The sequence below is a fragment of the Lactuca virosa genome, chromosome 2 (assembly GCF_052849685.1).
Source record: "Lactuca virosa cultivar CGN04683 chromosome 2, Lactuca_virosa_CGN04683_v6, whole genome shotgun sequence".
In the NCBI taxonomy this organism is placed as follows: Eukaryota; Viridiplantae; Streptophyta; class Magnoliopsida; order Asterales; family Asteraceae; genus Lactuca; species Lactuca virosa.
In genome coordinates, this window is record NC_136427.1 from 136,203,027 (window position 1) to 136,221,306 (window position 18,280).

Below are 18,280 nucleotides of genomic sequence, written 5' to 3' on the forward strand. Positions count from 1 at the left end.
TGGCACAGTAAAAAACGAATCAAGCAAATGACATGACTTAATTGGCTGTTAGGTGTGAGACCCTTAATAACAACTTACGTAGTGTAATAATATGATTCATTATTTTAGCAATTACTGGAACGTATAGTAAAACAATAAATAGAGGAACAATAATTTTTTAATTTATCAACAGTAGGATGAGACATGAGCCTCGAAAGAATAATGCATGATAAGTGGGTTAAAATATAACAACTATTGATTAAATTTTGATTAGTTTATGATATAATATATGAATGCTATAAGAGGAAGTCCATACAAGAATGCAGAAAACACAACATGTGACGAGAATTACAAATATTTAAAAATTGACTGTAATTTAAAAATCCATATTTATATATAAAACTTAGGATCTGTTCGGGACCTGTTTTTCTCCCCTTAACCTCCATATGGTTGAAAACTGTATCGCATGAAGATAGATCGAGGTCTTAGCTTTTAAGAATAGTATTTGCACACCTCCATACGAATTTTCTACGATTTATGGCGAATTTTACAAATTTGTCTCGCAGAGCAGCTTATTTCGGACCAATCTGGGTAAATGGACGTTTTCACCCCAGTTAGAGGAATTTATGGATTTTGGTCAAAACTAATTAAGTGTAGAGGACTTAAATACGAAACTTTTTTCACTGATTTCGACCAAAAACGGTTTCCCATGACCGATATATGATCTTTCAAAGGCAGAGACATATTAGGGAAAAATGATGAAATAAGAGCTCTGACTTTTTAAATAAAAAAAAACCACATACGCACATTGCTATTAACTAAATATGTTAAAAACAAAATAGAAATTACAATTCACTTTGTATCTACCGAACACAGTTACAACAACTCAAAAGAAATTTAGAAATTGCAATTCAAAACATTATAGATTAAAGCCAAAGTACATTGCTATTAACTAAATCTGTTAAAAACCAAGAATTAAGGGGAAATATGTCGAGTTGATAGCAGTATAATATTGATAATTAAAAACATTGAAGGTTAAATGATAGTTTTCAATCATCAACCATCATGCAATCCAAACAATCTTAGAAAAAATTTATTTCGTAAGACACACACACACACACACACACATATATATATATATATATATATATATATATATATATATATACATTTAATCAAATGTCATTGAGCTTTTGTCATGGACATTTTATCAATCATGTAGAGTGCAACATCAAATGCAAGGTTAAAAAGACAAAAGTAAAAGATTGAAAAACTATTACTAACATTTATAATCAAGATTATTCATGCATTCAAAGATCGCAGTCAAATACAACACTAATGAGAATCAAAAAATCGAACACAATTAATAAAAATTAAGAACATCATATTAAAGAAGGAACTTGGATGACGAACATGATGCAGCAAAGGGTGATGATGTTCGAACGTGATGCTGCAAAGGGTTTGAAGAAAACGTAATGTACGAACAGTAGCACATTATTTATATATAACTTTCAACAATGATTGCTTTCAAAAATTATGATGAGGTTTAAATGTGTTGAATACATTCCTTTTATAAATGAAGTTAACATTAAATCTGTTAGTCAAGCTTTCAAATTTAGTCAATATTAATTTAATTTAATTTTATATTATATTAACAACGAAAAAAAGCAGGATTTGCCAAGTGTAATAAAAGGAAATTGAAAAAAAATATGGAAAATGACATGTGGCATGTTGAAAACCAAGAATTATGGGCAAATATGTCAAATTGATAGTTGTATAATATTGATAATTAAAAAATAGAATATAACTGTATTTATGATTCAGAAGTACATTGCTATAAGGGTATAATGGTCAAATCACTTTGAAGGACAATTGAAAGTAGGATGTTATTTTGTCAAATGCCGTCAGGGTTTAAAATGTTCCCTTTAAACTATTATATAACAATTACATAAATGGTCCATGTAAACTGTATTGTATAAAAATGGTAATTTATCAAATCAAATGATAAACAAAAAACACAAACAAACACTTAATAACATTATTATATAAAGAAACGGTCATGTAAACTGAAATTTTTAAAAAAAATGGTCCTTAGTTCTATTAATAGCATTGTAATCATAGTAATTAAATAAATGATCCTTGTAAAACAGAAAATAGAAATGCACAAATTCAAAACATTATAGATTAAAGTCAAAGTACATTGCTATTAACTAAATCTATTAATGCACTTTGTATCCACTGAACACAGTTATAAAAACTCAAAAGAATTTGAAACATATAAGGGCACAATGGTCAAATCACTTTGAAGGACAACTGAAAGTAGGATGTTATATTGTCAACTGCATATTTATACATAAAACTTAGGGTCTATTGGGGACCTGTCCCCCCCCCCTCATCCCCACTAAACAACTTATTTTTGAAAATTGTAGTACATGAACATAGATTAAGGTCTTAGCTTTAAAAGTAGTATTCTCACACCTCTATACAAATTTTTTAGGATTTATGGAGAATTTTACAAATCAGTATCGCATAGCAGCTTATTCCAGACCAGTCTGGGTAAATGGTCGTTTTTACCCTAGTTAGAGAAATTTATGGATTTCGGTCAAAACTAATGAAGTGTAGAGGACTTAAATACAAAACTTTATTCACTAATTTTGACCAAAAGGGGTTTTCCATGACCGAGATATGACCTTTCAAAGACATGGACAGATTAGGGGAAAATGTTGAAATAAGAGATTTGGCTTTTTAAATAAAAGAAACCACATACGCACATTGCTATTAAGTAAATATTTTAAAAACAAAATAGATATTACAATGCATTTTGTATCCACTGAACATAATTACAACAACTCAAAAGAAATTTAGAAATTGCAATTCAAAACATTATAGATTAAAGTCAAAGTACATTGCTATTAACTAAAACTGTTAAAAACCAAATTATGGGCAAATATGTCAAATTAATAGCAGTATGATATTGATAATTAAAAATGGTAATGAAAAACAAATTATTTATAAAATTTTAGTAAATTCTTGGACGGAAATTGAAACATATAAGGGCACAATGGTCAAATCACTTTGAAGGACAATTGAAAGTATGATGTTTTTTTTGTCAAATGGCATCAGGGGTTAAAATGGTCCCTGTAAAGTATTATATAACAACATTTTATCTTGATATATTCATTTGCACATTAATCAATTTCCATATGAGATATCACTAATATCGTGATATGTAACTTCAAATAATTACTTTGATTTTATGTTTAAATTGATATCTAGGGATAAAATAAAATGACACAGACAAAAACATACATTGAATATTACAACAATGAACTTTGATAGAATTCAAATGGTCTTGTCTCCTGTGTTTTCATGTAACATCCCAAAATTTACGACCAAAAATTTCATTTTCAACTAAGTTATTATAAAACCAATAGTATAAAAACATCATAGTATTAACTCATATCAAAACCAATGTATCCATAGTCAAAACATGTCATAACAAAATAATATCAGAGTATAAATCCCATAGATCTCATGTGCGGAAATCCTGGTGTGATGCGTTGCGATCATGCCGGCTCCTTTCCCTTTGAAGAGGAAGTACCTGAAACCAAAACTGAAAACTATATGTACAAAGCTTAGTGAGTTCCCCCATCATACCACATACCATAAAATAACATAATGCCTAACATATCTGGGTGCTGGCCTCCCCTTCGGTCTCTTAGAACCGGTAAATGCCTAGCATATCTGGGTGCTGGCCTACCCCTTCGGTTTCTTTCAACCGGTAACTGCCTAGCATATCTGGGTGCTGGCCTACCCCTTCGGTCTCTTTCAACCGGTAACCGAGGACTATTTAACCCCTACCACTACCACATAATACCCTAGCATATACATATAAATCACATACTGCCTAGCATATATGGGTGCTTGCCTCCTCTTCAATCTCTTTCAACTGGTAACAGGGTCTATCCTACCCTTCCTACCACTATTGCATAATAACATAACATACTAGCACATAAAGCATAACAGATAGTGGCATACCAGACAATTATCACAAAGACAATCATCTCAACTATAATCAAATACTAGTGGGCCGACATTGGTGCCTTCGAGCCACTCCTACTGGAAGGTAACTCACCTCGATCACTGGGAATAACTGCAAAGACTCTAGCTTTGAAATCAACCCCTCTCAGATTCCTACACTTAAACATTTCCTTTAATTATCCTTCCGTACTCATGACCCCCCCCCCCCCCCTTTAAGGGTCATCTTTGGTCAAAGTCAAAGTCAACATCCTGGTCAAAGTCAACATTCTGGTCAAAGTCAACATCCTGGTTGACTTAACTCGCCGAGTTGGTCCATCAACTCGTCGAGTTCCATGAATAATAAAACCTTGAAATCGCGATCCAGCTCGTCAAGTTCTTTCATGAACTCGTCGAGTTCTTCACTATAATAGGGTCGGGACTTTTCAACACAACTCATCGATTTCCACCTTGAACTTGTCGAGTTCTTCAGTCTTCAAAAGCCAAAAACCATGGCCAACTCACTGAGTCATCTCCTAGACTCGCTAAGTTGGCTCAGTAAACAGAAAAGGCCGGGGGTCCACGATCCAACTCGCCAAGTTGGATGAACAACTCGTCGAGTTCTCTTAGTCTAAATCCATTCAGTCACTTCCAATCGATTTCAATGCTTCCAAACCATAGATATGGCCACTAGGGCTAATATATCACGTAAAGTCCCTATCCTTACTTGCATGCATGGACTACTTTGCTCAAAAGGCCAAAAGAATGGTCCATAAGTTGCATGGGACCTTCATGATAAAGTTGGCACCTTTATGTCATGAAGCCCCTTAAAGACCCTAGATCTGAAGGATTTTCCCACATTGTACGTCCAAGTCCCAAAGACTAGCATTCTTGGACCAAAACATGGAGAAATCACTCTAAAACTAGATCTAAACATTGAATACACAAGATAGGAGCTTTATACCTGCAATAAACTAGAAATGGAGCACAACTTCTGGATCTACTCTTATCTTTCATGTCCTTGCTCCTTCTTAAAGAATCCTCTTCTTCAAATTCACAATGAATGCACAAAATGGCTCAAAACACTCAAAAATAACTTAGGGTTTCGTAGCTAGGGTTTGGGATGATGGACGCTGCAAATGAGGCTAGCCTTTGGAGGTTAAGGTGTTTAAATAGGGTGCTAAACTCTGAAAATTAGGGTTTCATTCTGGCAGCCCTACTCGTCGAGTTGAGTCCTCAACTCATCGAGTAGACTTTAAGTTCCACATCCAATTTCCTACTCAACGATTTTGGGCCCTCCAACTCGCCGAGTTCCTATACAAAAATGAATAAATTCATTTAAAATACACACCAGGAACCTGGCATTACAAATCTCCCACACTTATTTCAGATTTCATCCTCGAAATCTAATACGTCTAGAAATAGCTCTGGGTAGTGCTCACTCATCTCGTCCTCCGGATCCCAAGTCCATTCTGAGCCCTTGCGGTGCTACCATTACACCTTCACTAACTCAACCCTCTTTTTCCTCAGATCATTCGTCTTCCTGTTGAGGATGGCTGTCGGTCGGTCGATGTAATTCAGGATGTCATCCACCTGAATATCCTCTAGAGGCACCACTGCAGAGTCATCTACCAAGCACTTCCGAAGCTGGGAGACATGAAAGTTGTTGTGGGTCTGACTAAGCTCGACTGGCAGATCCAGCTGATATGCCACCCGGCCCACCCGGGCCAATACCTTGAATGAACCAATGTATATGGGGCCCAACTTGCCCCACTTCCTGAACCGGATGACACCTTTCCAAGATGACACCTTCAGGAGGACCATATCTCCTACCTGAAACTCCAAGTCTGATCGTCGTCTGTCGGCGTAGCTCTTCTGCCGACTCTGCGTTATTTGGAGTCTACTCCGGACCTGCTAGATCCTCTCTGTCGTCTTGAGTACCACTTCGGTACTCCCCATGACCCACTGTCCAACCTCACCCCAGCATATCGGGTACTTACTCCCGTAGAGCATCTCGAAGGGAGGTCGTTCGATACTGGCGTGGTAGCTATTATAATAGGAAAACTATGCCAATGGAAAGTAGGTATCCCAGCTACCACCAAAGTCTAAGACACACGCGTGCAGCATATCCTCCAAAGTCTGAATGGTCCACTCACTCTAACCATCCGTCTGCGGGTGAAAAGTCGTGCTAAAGTGCAGACGAGTACCCAACTCGTCATGAAATCTCTTCCAGAATCTGGAAGTGAACCGTACATCTCGGTCAGAAATCACGAAAACTGGCACTTCGTGTCGAGCTACTACCTCCCTGATGTAGATGTCGGCCAGCTTCTCGGTCGAAACGCTCTCCTGGATCGGAATCCTCAACGCCCTCTCTGCATCAACATTGCGCCCAAACCTAAGATGGACGCGTCGCAGTGTACTACAAAATCCTCAACGCCCTCTGGCAGGGCTAACATCGGTGCCTCACACAACCTCTGCCTGAAAGTCTCGAATGTTGTATGTTGCTCAGGCCCCCAGCGAAATAAAACGGCCTTCTTTGTCAGTCGTGTAAGGGGTAACGCTATCTTGGAGAAATCATGTATGAATCTCCGGTAATAGCCTGCTAACCCGAGGAAACTCATATGGAGACTTCGGAACCTCCCATCTCATCACGGCCTCCACTTTGGCCGTGTTGACCAAAATATCGTTCTGGTTGACAAGGTCCCCAGGAACTGTACCTGGCACAACAAAAACTCGCACTTGGAGAACTTGGCGTACAAGCTCTTCCTCCTCAGGGTATCCAACACCTCTCGCAAGTGCTCCTCATACTGCTCCTGAGTCTTGGATTAGACCAAGATGTCATCAATAAAGACGATCACAGATTGATCCAACATCGGTCTGCATACGCGGTTCGTGAGGTCCATGAACGTGGCAGGGTCATTGGTGAGCCCAAAGGGCATCACCACGGATACTGGCCATAGCGAGTCCCGAAAGCAGTCTTATGTATGTCCTCCTCTCTTACTTGCATCTGGTGATAGCCTGAACGCAAATCTATCTTGGAAAACCAAGATGACCCCTGTCGTTGGTCGAAGAGATCATCAATCCTCCGGATTTGGGTAACGGTTCTTCACCCTTACCTTGTTCAGTTCCTGGTACTCTATACACATCCGATACAACTCTGTCCTTTTTCTTTACAAACAGGATCGAGGCTCCCCAAGGCAAGTTTCTCGGCCAGTTAAATCCCTTGTCTAACAGCTCCCGCAGTTGTGTAGACAACTCTTGCATCTCGCGAGGAGCGAACCGATATGGTGCATTGGATATCGGAGTCGCACCCGGAACTAGGTCAATCCTGAACTCCACCTGCCTCTCCAGAGGTATCCCAGGCAACTCCTCTGGAAATACGTCCGAGTACTCTCACACAACTGGCACATGACTCACGGTCGCCTTACCCGCCTCCTGGGTATCCATAACGTAGGCAGCATACCCTGCGCAGCCCTGCTGAAGGTAGCGCCTAGCCCTCGCTGCTGAGCACAAAGATGGTCCACGCTGCGGCCTCTCGCCCTGAATCACCAACTCTCCCCTACTTGGGGTCCTGACACGTACCAACTTTTGCACATAGTTGATCACCACCCTATTAGGGCTCAGCCAATCCATGCCTATGATGACCTTGTTCCCACGCAAAGGAATGGGAACCAAATCCACAAGGTAACGCTCGTCATACATCCTCAAGACACAATCTCTGTAGACCTCTGATGCCCGGACAGATCGGTCGACAGCAATCTCGACCTCTAAAGGACAATCCAACATGCCTGAAGACTCAGCAAACCTCTTGCTGAGCGCAAGAAATACGAATGATCGGGTATCCCCCGAGTAAAATAAGACATGTAGAGGGATACCGTTCACATGGGACGATCCTAAACAAAACACATAAAACATAAATATCATAACCGACATGTAATAATAGTTAGGGAGAAGAAAACATACCCGTCACCACATCAGGTACGGCATATGCCTCCTCGACAGTCAGCTGGAAGGCTCGACTCCTCACCACTTGAGCATCTGTCTTGCCCTGTCGGCCATCCGCGATCTTCAGCGTCGCTGGAGATGGCGCCGCCACTGGCGCTCCTGATGTCGGTCTAGGGCAGTTGGCCTTTTTATGGCCCTTCTGATTGAAGTGAAAGCAAACCAGGTCTGATGTCTGAAGGGTGGGTGTAGGGGCAGTACAATCCCTGCCATAGTGCCCAAGCTTGTCGCACTTATAGCAGCCCCATCCCCCTAATCTGCTTACTCCCTCACGCGTGTGACAACCCGAAAGATATTCCGTTAACGTAACCCATTCCGTTAATAAAAATTTCATTTTTATTTTGGGTTTTCCGTTAATTTTCAAATTAAATAATTCATTTAGAATTATTATTATAATTTCGTGTGTGTCAGAACGAAATATTTATTTGAGTGAAAACACTCTAAATAATCTTTTGAGGATTTCTAGACTACGACTAATTCGGATAATGGTTATTTACCCGGGTAGAATATTAAGCTCCGTTTAATGTCCGTATTGGGTGTATTCCCACCGGGTCACTAACTCTAGTCATACAAAAGGGTGGAGTGACCACCATTTGAGCTTTTCCCACACTTGAACTTTCTCTCTCTACTCTCTCTCTAAAATCGGATTTCTCTCAAGGATCTTCACTTTCAAGCTCCAATTTGGTAAGTGATCCTTCCTAACTAGTTGTTTATCCTAACATGCATGCAAATCCATGTCTTAAACTCCCAAATGCATCAAAAACTCGTGTTTACGGTTTGAGGAGCCTCCCAAAAACCGTAAACTCCTTCAATGGGGGTTTTGAAGCCCCAAGACCCTTCCAAACATCTTCTAATGCTTAGATCCTTACATGCATGGAGTTAGATCCACAAGATCATGAGTTTTTGGCCATGAACATGAGTTTACGGTCCTTGAATGTTCAAGAACCGTAAACACCCTTTAATGGGGTTTTGATGCTCCTTAACCCTTCCAATGCATGTCTAATGGCCTTGAAACTTGTTTGAATGATCTTAGAACCCTAAAACATGTCCAAAGAAGTGTAAACATGAGTTTACGGTTTGAGAACGTCTCCCAAAACCGTAAACACCTTCCAAAGGTGTTTTAATGCTCCAAACACTTTGCATGGCTTGCATTTGAGTCTAGAACTTGCATGAATGGCCTACAAACCACCAAAACACTTGGAAAATGGACAAACATGGACAAGAGTGGGTTTACGGCCGTAAACCCATGAGTTTACGACCGTAAACTCCCCAAGGGTGGTCCAAGGACCGTAAACCCTTGAGTTTACGACCGTAAACTCCCCAAGGGTGGTCCAAGGACCGTAAACCCTATTTCCAAGGCCATTTCATGTCCCGATCACTTTCTAAGCCATAGAATCAACCTTAGAACCTTCCCGTGTGCAAGATGAGACCTTGGATCACTCAAACCACCACACCCATGAGTTTACGGCCGTAAACTCATGGGGGATATGGTCTTTGGACCGTAAACTCCCTAAGGGTTTACACTTGAAGAGTAAACACCTTATCTAGGCCCTACACTCCTTAGATACAACCCGTATCATTCCTAACACTTGAATTGAAGTGTTTTCGTGCCTCGGAGTGTATTATCCTACTATCTTGGTAAAATCAAAGTCTAATTAGATACAATTATGTATCTCTTCATGTTACATAGGAACCTCACGCGTGTTCAAGCCCTAAACGAATACTTAGCATCTAAATCGGCATATTCTCGTCAGGTGAGTTCATACCCCTACACCATTTTCTGTGTTTTTCATGTTTTCAGGGGGGGAATACAAGCAAAAGTACAAGGAAACTTGTACTCAAATCTGTTATTTCGTATAACATAACTACATGTTCAATATGTTTTAAACATTGAAAATCCGTTTTAACCAACCGTCTAACTCGTGGAGTTAGTTTTCAAAACCAATTGTGAAACTCATTATAAAATGTTACATTTTTACATTTCACAAGGATTTCATGTCATTTCATAAACCGGGATTTTCTATACTATTACTTGTAAAATTCATTATTCTTATGATTGGAGACACGTCCTCGGTAACACTCCACACGGATTACGAGAGTGGAGGACTACTCCCGTAACCAGAATCTCTTGGAGGGAGAGCGTGACTTGAGTGTATAGATCTATACGGGACTGACTACCCCGCACCCTGCTGCTAGCTACAGTTGGATCGTCAGGTCCATGGGTGACAAAAGTCATAAAACGACGATGGACTTCTTATTGCCATGTCTAGTCTATCGTATGGTTATGGAACTCGCAACTTAGATAATGGAGATTTACTGATAAAGTAATAACGAACCTAGTGAACTAACCTTCTAGTAATAACTGTCTTTGATTATTACCAGTTCACTACTCACTTGTTAGTTTTGTGTACGTATCAAAACTAATACGCTTAACATGGGATACTAGACATTCAGTATGTTTCACTTAATCGATACAAGTATGGTAGATACTTGTACACATCATTTCAGAATCGATAACCAACGAATGTTTTACATAAGAAAACATAGGGTTTTCTTGGGATAACGAAACTCTTCATAAACAAGGTTGTATGGTACATCTAACGAGAAATCAAACCATATTTTCATAAGGAAATTTGCGGGATTTTCTTAATTCAAATTGTGTAACAAAGGGATAACCAAACTACTTTTATAAGAAAATACGGGATTTTCTTGGATATCAACTGTTCATGAAACTAAAGGAAACGAACATTTTTCATAAGAAAACAAACCGCTTATGAACTCACCAGCTTTATGCTGATATTTTAAAACTGCTTGTATTCTCAGGGCATCCATAGACAGGTACTCCTGCTAACCTTTTGAAGAAGACGGAGCATATAGAAGACTCGTCTTTACTTTTGTTCTAACCTATGTATCTAAGAAAACTTGTAGTACTTTATTTTCAAACAAATGTAAAACTTTCTTATGTAATGTAATGGTTGTGTTTACTATGCTTGCTATGTACATTGGTTGTGATACTCTACATGACGTCACCCCGCCCCGGAACGTTTCCGCCATCGGTTTTCGGGGTGTGACAGATTGGTATCAGAGCCCTTGTTTATAGTGAACTAAGTATACCGAACCTTACATGGTATACAACTATAAACACTAAGGGGCCTAAGTGCTCTAAACTAAAAGTATGCTTTTAAAATATAAAGTATTTTTATAAAAGTATACAAGTATACCCGAGTACCGAAATCTGTATCGCGAAGAGAACAAAGCATAAGTAAATTGGGTGTTGTGCACTGTGGTTAAACCTGGGCAGTTATGTAGTCATGTCTAGGGTCAATATAGCCTGATCAACTATATTCATTCGAGACACGGCCAACATGTGCTTGGGAGTGACTGTGGTGTACAGCAGGCCTATAACTTACCTAATATCCATTCAACATAAAATACTATGGGAGTATTTTAGTCCGAACCAAATACCTCATAGAAATCCGTTCCGAGTGTTACTACTCATTCCTCCTTTAGCGATAGTTTACTTACTTTAAGTAAATTTTCCTGTCCTATCGCTTAGTAGAACACTCTAAAAATTATTATGAGATATATCCTTGCTTCATATCTCTAAATTCCATCCTCCTGTTTCTTGGTCATTTCAGATCAAGATGCCTCCCCGAAGGAGATCTACCAGGAGAAGCAACGACACTCCTCCACCACCGCCTCCTCCCCAATTTGATCCTGTCATGTTTCAGGCAGCTGTTACCGCTGCAGTGGCTGCTGCCATGTCGCAAATAAATTCCGGTGGATCTGGTGGTCAGGAAAGTGGTCAGGGACACCAAAAGGAGTGCTCCTATAAGGACTTCATGAACGCAAGACCCATATCTTTCGACGGCAAAGGAGGTGTGATTGCTCTGACTCAATGGTTTGAAAAGATTGAATCCATATTCGAGATTTGCGCAGTCTCCGAATCCAACAAAGTGAAGTACGTCGCTTGCACTTTCCTCAACAAAGCGTTAACCTGGTGGAACGGTCGGGTTAAGTCCTTAACCCTGCCAGTGGCAAATGCCATGGGTTGGGACAAACTGAAGGAACTCATGATATCCCAGTATTGCCCACGGGGCGAGATGTAGAAACTCGAACACGAACTCTGGACCCTAAAGATGAAGGGTTCTGACATTGCCTCCTACACTTCTAGGTTCGAGGACCTAGCACTCCTTTGTCCGGGAATGGTATCCCCGGAAAGCAAAAAGATCGAACGATTCATTTGGGGGCTGACCCAGCCAACCAAGGGAAATGTTTTGTCTGCGAACCCGGAAACCTTCGATAGCGCCAAGTGTTTGGCACAAATTCTGATTGATCATAGCGACGATCCCGAGGGAATAACCACCGCCTCTGATCCGGCTAAAGGGAGCGGTGAAAACAAGAAGAAATCTTGGAACAAACGAAAGGGTCAGGGTTCACAAGGATCCTCAAAGAAACAGCAAACTGTAGCGGTCCACGCTGCTACTACCCCTGTTGTTACTCCTGCCACTCAGACTCCTACCAGCAGGTACACTGGCACCCTTCCTCGGTGTGAAAAGTGTAACTACCACCATAATCCCGGCCCGTGCCGGGAGATGTCATGCACAAACTGTGGCAAAAAGGGGCACACGATGCGATTCTGTAGAACCCCAGCCCAACCAACAAATCAAGCCTCTGGAGCGGGTGTTGGTCGAGCCTGCTACAGCTGTGGGGAAATCGGACATTTCAAGAGGGACTATCCCAAAGCAGCAACAACCAACAACACCGGAAGAGTTCTAACAATGGGACAAGAAGAGGCAGTCGCTGACCCCACCGTTGTCACGGGTACGTTCCTCCTCAACAACTCTTATGCATGCATTCTTTTCGATTCTGGTGCTGAAAGGAGCTTTGTTAGTCATGCATTCAAACAATTTCTTAAACAAAAATCCCAACCATTAACCGAAAAGTTTACCGTCGAAATGGCTAACGGTGAGAAAGAGAGCACTAACGAGATATACGTAGGGTGTACCCTATCCTTAAACGACCATTCATTTCTCATTGACCTTATGCCAGTCTCCATAAAAAGCTTTGATGTCATCATTGGCATGGATTGGTTGAGCCTCAATCGTGCAGACATCCTTTGTTTCGAAAAAGCTATCCGTCTCAATCTTCCTTCGGATGAAACTCTTGTAATCTACGGGGATAAACTCAGTTCAAATCTTCGCATCATTTCGTGCATCAAAGCCCAGAAACTTCTGCGGAAGGAGTGTCATGCATTCTTAGCCCATGTCGTTAACGAAAAGCAGGAAGTTAAAGGCCTCGAGAGCATCCCCGAAGTCTGCAACTTTCCTGATGTCTTCCCAGAGGATCTCCCAGGAATCCCTCCTGAACGCCAAGTGGAGTTTCGTATCGATTTAATCCCCGGAGCTACCCCCGTAGCCAAACCTCCTTATCGATTAGCTCCGGCAGAAATGCAGGAGTTATCTAGTCAGCTCAATGAGCTGCTCAGTAAAAGATTCATCAGACCGAGTTCCTCGCCGTGGGGAGCCCCGATCTTATTCGTGAAAAAGAAAGATGGATCTTTTCGAATGTGTATCGATTACCGAGAGTTGAACAAGCTCACAATCAAAAACCGTTATCCTCTTCCTCGAATAGACGACCTCTTCGATCAACTTCAAGGAGCTAGCTACTTTTCCAAAATCGATTTAAGATCAGGGTACCATCAGCTGCGAGTCCATGAGGGTGACGTTCCCAAAACAGCCTTTCGGACTCGATATGGTCACTACGAATTCGTAGTTATGCCCTTCGGTCTAACCAACGCGCCGGCGGTGTTCATGGATTTGATGAACCGGGTGTGTCGTCCATTTCTGGACAAGTTTGTTATCGTATTCATCGACGACATACTTGTCTATTCCAAAAGCGAAGAGGATCACAAGCAACACTTGAGGCTAGTGTTGGAAACTCTTAGATCGGAACAACTGTACGCGAAATTCTCCAAATGTGAATTCTGGATCCGGAAGATTACTTTCCTTGGTCACGTGGTAAGCAAGGAGGGCATACACGTGGATCCTTCAAAGATCAAAGCGATAGAAAACTGGTCAGCACCGAAGACACCCACCGAAATCCGTCAATTCTTGGGCCTCGCTGGCTACTATCGCAGATTTATCCAAAATTTCTCCAAAATTGCCAAACCCTTAACCACTCTAACTCAGAAAGGTGTACCCTTTTGTTGGTGCGAAAAGCAAGACACTGCGTTCCAAACACTAAAGCGAGCCTTGTGCAGCGCACCTATCCTGTCCCTTCCCGATGGGACGGAAGACTTCGTTGTCTACTGCGATGCGTCCAATCAAGGTCTCGGTTGTGTCCTAATGCAACGAGGCAAGGTCATCGCCTATGCTTCCAGGCAACTGAAAGTACACGAAGTCAACTACACGACTCACGACCTAGAATTGGGAGCAGTGGTCTTCGCATTAAAAATCTGGAGACATTACCTCTACGGAACTAAGTGCACTATCTTCACCGACCATAAAAGTCTACAGCACATCCTCGACCAAAAGGAGCTGAACATGAGACAACGGCGATGGGTTGAACTACTCAACGACTACGAGTGTGAAATCCGCTACCATCCCGGCAAGGCCAATGTGGTGGCAGATGCCCTCAGCCGGAAAGAATACTCAGGTCGTAAGGTGAAGGCACTGACTATGACTATCCATTCCCACTTATCCGCACAAATCAGAGAGGCTCAGCTGGAAGCCTTAAGACCAGGAAACGTGTCAGGCGAAGCCCTGAGAGGAATGGATAAGAATCTTGAAATCAGAAACGACGGAGTCTATTGTTTCATGGACCGGATCTGGACCCCAAAGTACGGAGGTTTCAGAGAGGTTGTCATGAACGAAGCTCATAATACTAAATACTCCGTACACCCAGGTTCGGATAAGATGTACCTGGATCTCAAGAAACTGTACTGGTGGCCAAATATGAAGGCCGAAATCGCTACTTTCGTGGGCAAATGCCTGACTTGCGCCAAGGTGAAGGTCGAATATCAAAAACCCTCCGGTCTACTTCTTCAACCCGAAATACCTGAATGGAAATGGGAAATGATTACTATGGATTTCATTACCAAGTTACCCAAATCTCCGAGTGGGTACGACACCATTTGGGTAATTGTCGACCGACTGACCAAATCTGCTCACTTCCTTCCTATCAAAGAAAACTTCAAAATGGAAAGACTCACGCGAAGCTACATCCAAGAGGTGGTCCGAGTGCACGGTGTACCTATGTCCATCATTTCCGATCGGGATAGCAGGTTCACTTCTAGGTTCTGGCAGTCACTACAGAAGGCTCTTGGAACTAAGCTGGATATGAGCACAGCTTACCATCCTCAAACAGATGGACAGAGTGAGAGAACCATCCAAACCTTGGAAGACATGCTGAGAGCCTGCGTCATCGACTTTGGCGCGTCATGGGATAATCATCTTCCTTTGGTTGAATTTTCTTATAACAACAGCTACCATACCAGCATCAAGGCTGCGCCGTTCGAAGCCCTCTACGGCCGCAAGTGCAGATCCCCTCTGTGCTGGGCTGAGGTGGGTGACACGCAGCTGGTCAAGGGACAAGTCCCTGACAGCACTCTCACTGGTCCAGAAATCATCCGCGAAACCACTGAAAAGATCGTACAAATCCGAGAACGACTTAAGGCCTCCCGAGATAGACAAAAGAGCTACGCCGATAAACGACGAAAACCCTTGGAATTCCAGGTTGGAGACCGTGTCTTGTTGAAAGTCTCACCCTGGAAGGGCATGGTACGCTTCGGAAAGCGTGGAAAACTTAACCCAAGGTACATAGGACCTTTCGAAATCCTAGCCAGGATTGGTCCCGTAGCTTACAAACTCCATTTACCTCATGAACTTAGCAATATTCACCCTGTCTTCCACGTCTCAAACCTTAAAAAGTGTCTTTCTGATGAGACCCTCGTGATTCCTTTGGATGAGATCGAAATCAACGAAAACCTGAACTTTGTGGAAGAGCCCATCGAAATCATGGATAGAGAGATCAAACGAACGAAACAAAGCCGCATCCCGATAGTGAAGGTTCGCTGGAACGCCAAGCGGGGACCCGAATTCACTTGGGAACGCGAAGACTCGATGAAAACGAAATACCCGCATCTCTTTCCAATTCCATGATTTGTATCTAAATTCTAAATTTCGGGACGAAATTTCCTCTAACAGGGGGATAATGTGACAACCCGAAAGATATTCCGTTAACGTAACCCATTCCGTTAATAAAAATTTCATTTTTATTTTGGGTTTTCCGTTAATTTTCAAATTAAATAATTCATTTAGAATTATTATTATAATTTCGTGTGTGTCAGAACGAAATATTTATTTGAGTGAAAACACTCTAAATAATCTTTTGAGGATTTCTAGACTACGACTAATTCGGATAATGGTTATTTACCCGGGTAGAATATTAAGCTCCGTTTAATGTCCGTATTGGGTGTATTCCCACCGGGTCACTAACTCTAGTCATACAAAAGGGTGGAGTGACCACCATTTGAGCTTTTCCCACACTTGAACTTTCTCTCTCTACTCTCTCTCTCTAAAATCGGATTTCTCTCAAGGATCTTCACTTTCAAGCTCCAATTTGGTAAGTGATCCTTCCTAACTAGTTGTTTATCCTAACATGCATGCAAATCCATGTCTTAAACTCCCAAATGCATCAAAAACTCGTGTTTACGGTTTGGGGAGCCTCCCAAAAACCGTAAACTCCTTCAATGGGGGTTTTGAAGCCCCAAGACCCTTCCAAACATCTTCTAATGCTTAGATCCTTACATGCATGGAGTTAGATCCACAAGATCATGAGTTTTTGGCCATGAACATGAGTTTACGGTCCTTGAATGTTCAAGAACCGTAAACACCCTTTAATGGGGTTTTGATGCTCCTTAACCCTTCCAATGCATGTCTAATGGCCTTGAAACTTGTTTGAATGATCTTAGAACCCTAAAACATGTCCAAAGAAGTGTAAACATGAGTTTATGGTTTGAGAACGTCTCCCAAAACCGTAAACACCTTCCAAAGGTGTTTTAATGCTCCAAACACTTTGCATGGCTTGCATTTGAGTCTAGAACTTGCATGAATGGCCTACAAACCACCAAAACACTTGGAAAATGGACAAACATGGACAAGAGTGGGTTTACGGCCGTAAACCCATGAGTTTACGACCGTAAACTCCCCAAGGGTGGTCCAAGGACCGTAAACCCTTGAGTTTACGACCGTAAACTCCCCAAGGGTGGTCCAAGGACCGTAAACCCTATTTCCAAGGCCATTTCATGTCCCGATCACTTTCTAAGCCATAGAATCAACCTTAGAACCTTCCCGTGTGCAAGATGAGACCTTGGATCACTCAAACCACCACACCCATGAGTTTACGGCCGTAAACTCATGGGGGATATGGTCTTTGGACCGTAAACTCCCTAAGGGTTTACACTTGAAGAGTAAACACCTTATCTAGGCCCTACACTCCTTAGATACAACCCGTATCATTCCTAACACTTGAATTGAAGTGTTTTAGTGCCTCGGAGTGTATTATCCTACTATCTTGGTAAAATCAAAGTCTAATTAGATACAATTATGTATCTCTTCATGTTACATAGGAACCTCACGCGTGTTCAAGCCCTAAACGAATACTTAGCATCTAAATCGGCATATTCTCGTCAGGTGAGTTCATACCCCTACACCATTTTCTGTGTTTTTCATGTTTTCAGGGGGGGAATACAAGCAAAAGTACAAGGAAACTTGTACTCAAATCTGTTATTTCGTATAACATAACTACATGTTCAATATGTTTTAAACATTGAAAATCCGTTTTAACCAACCGTCTAACTCGTGGAGTTAGTTTTCAAAACCAATTGTGAAACTCATTATAAAATGTTACATTTTTACATTTCACAAGGATTTCATGTCATTTCATAAACCGGGATTTTCTATACTATTACTTGTAAAATTCATTATTCTTATGATTGGAGACACGTCCTCGGTAACACTCCACACGGATTACGAGAGTGGAGGACTACTCCCGTAACCAGAATCTCTTGGAGGGAGAGCGTGACTTGAGTGTATATATCTATACTGGACTGACTACTCCGCACCCTGCTGCTAGCTACAGTTGGATCGTCAGGTCCATGGGTGACAAAAGTCATAAAACGACGATGGACTTCTTATTGCCATGTCTAGTCTATCGTATGGTTATGGAACTCGCAACTTAGATAATGGAGATTTACTGATAAAGTAATAACGAACCTAGT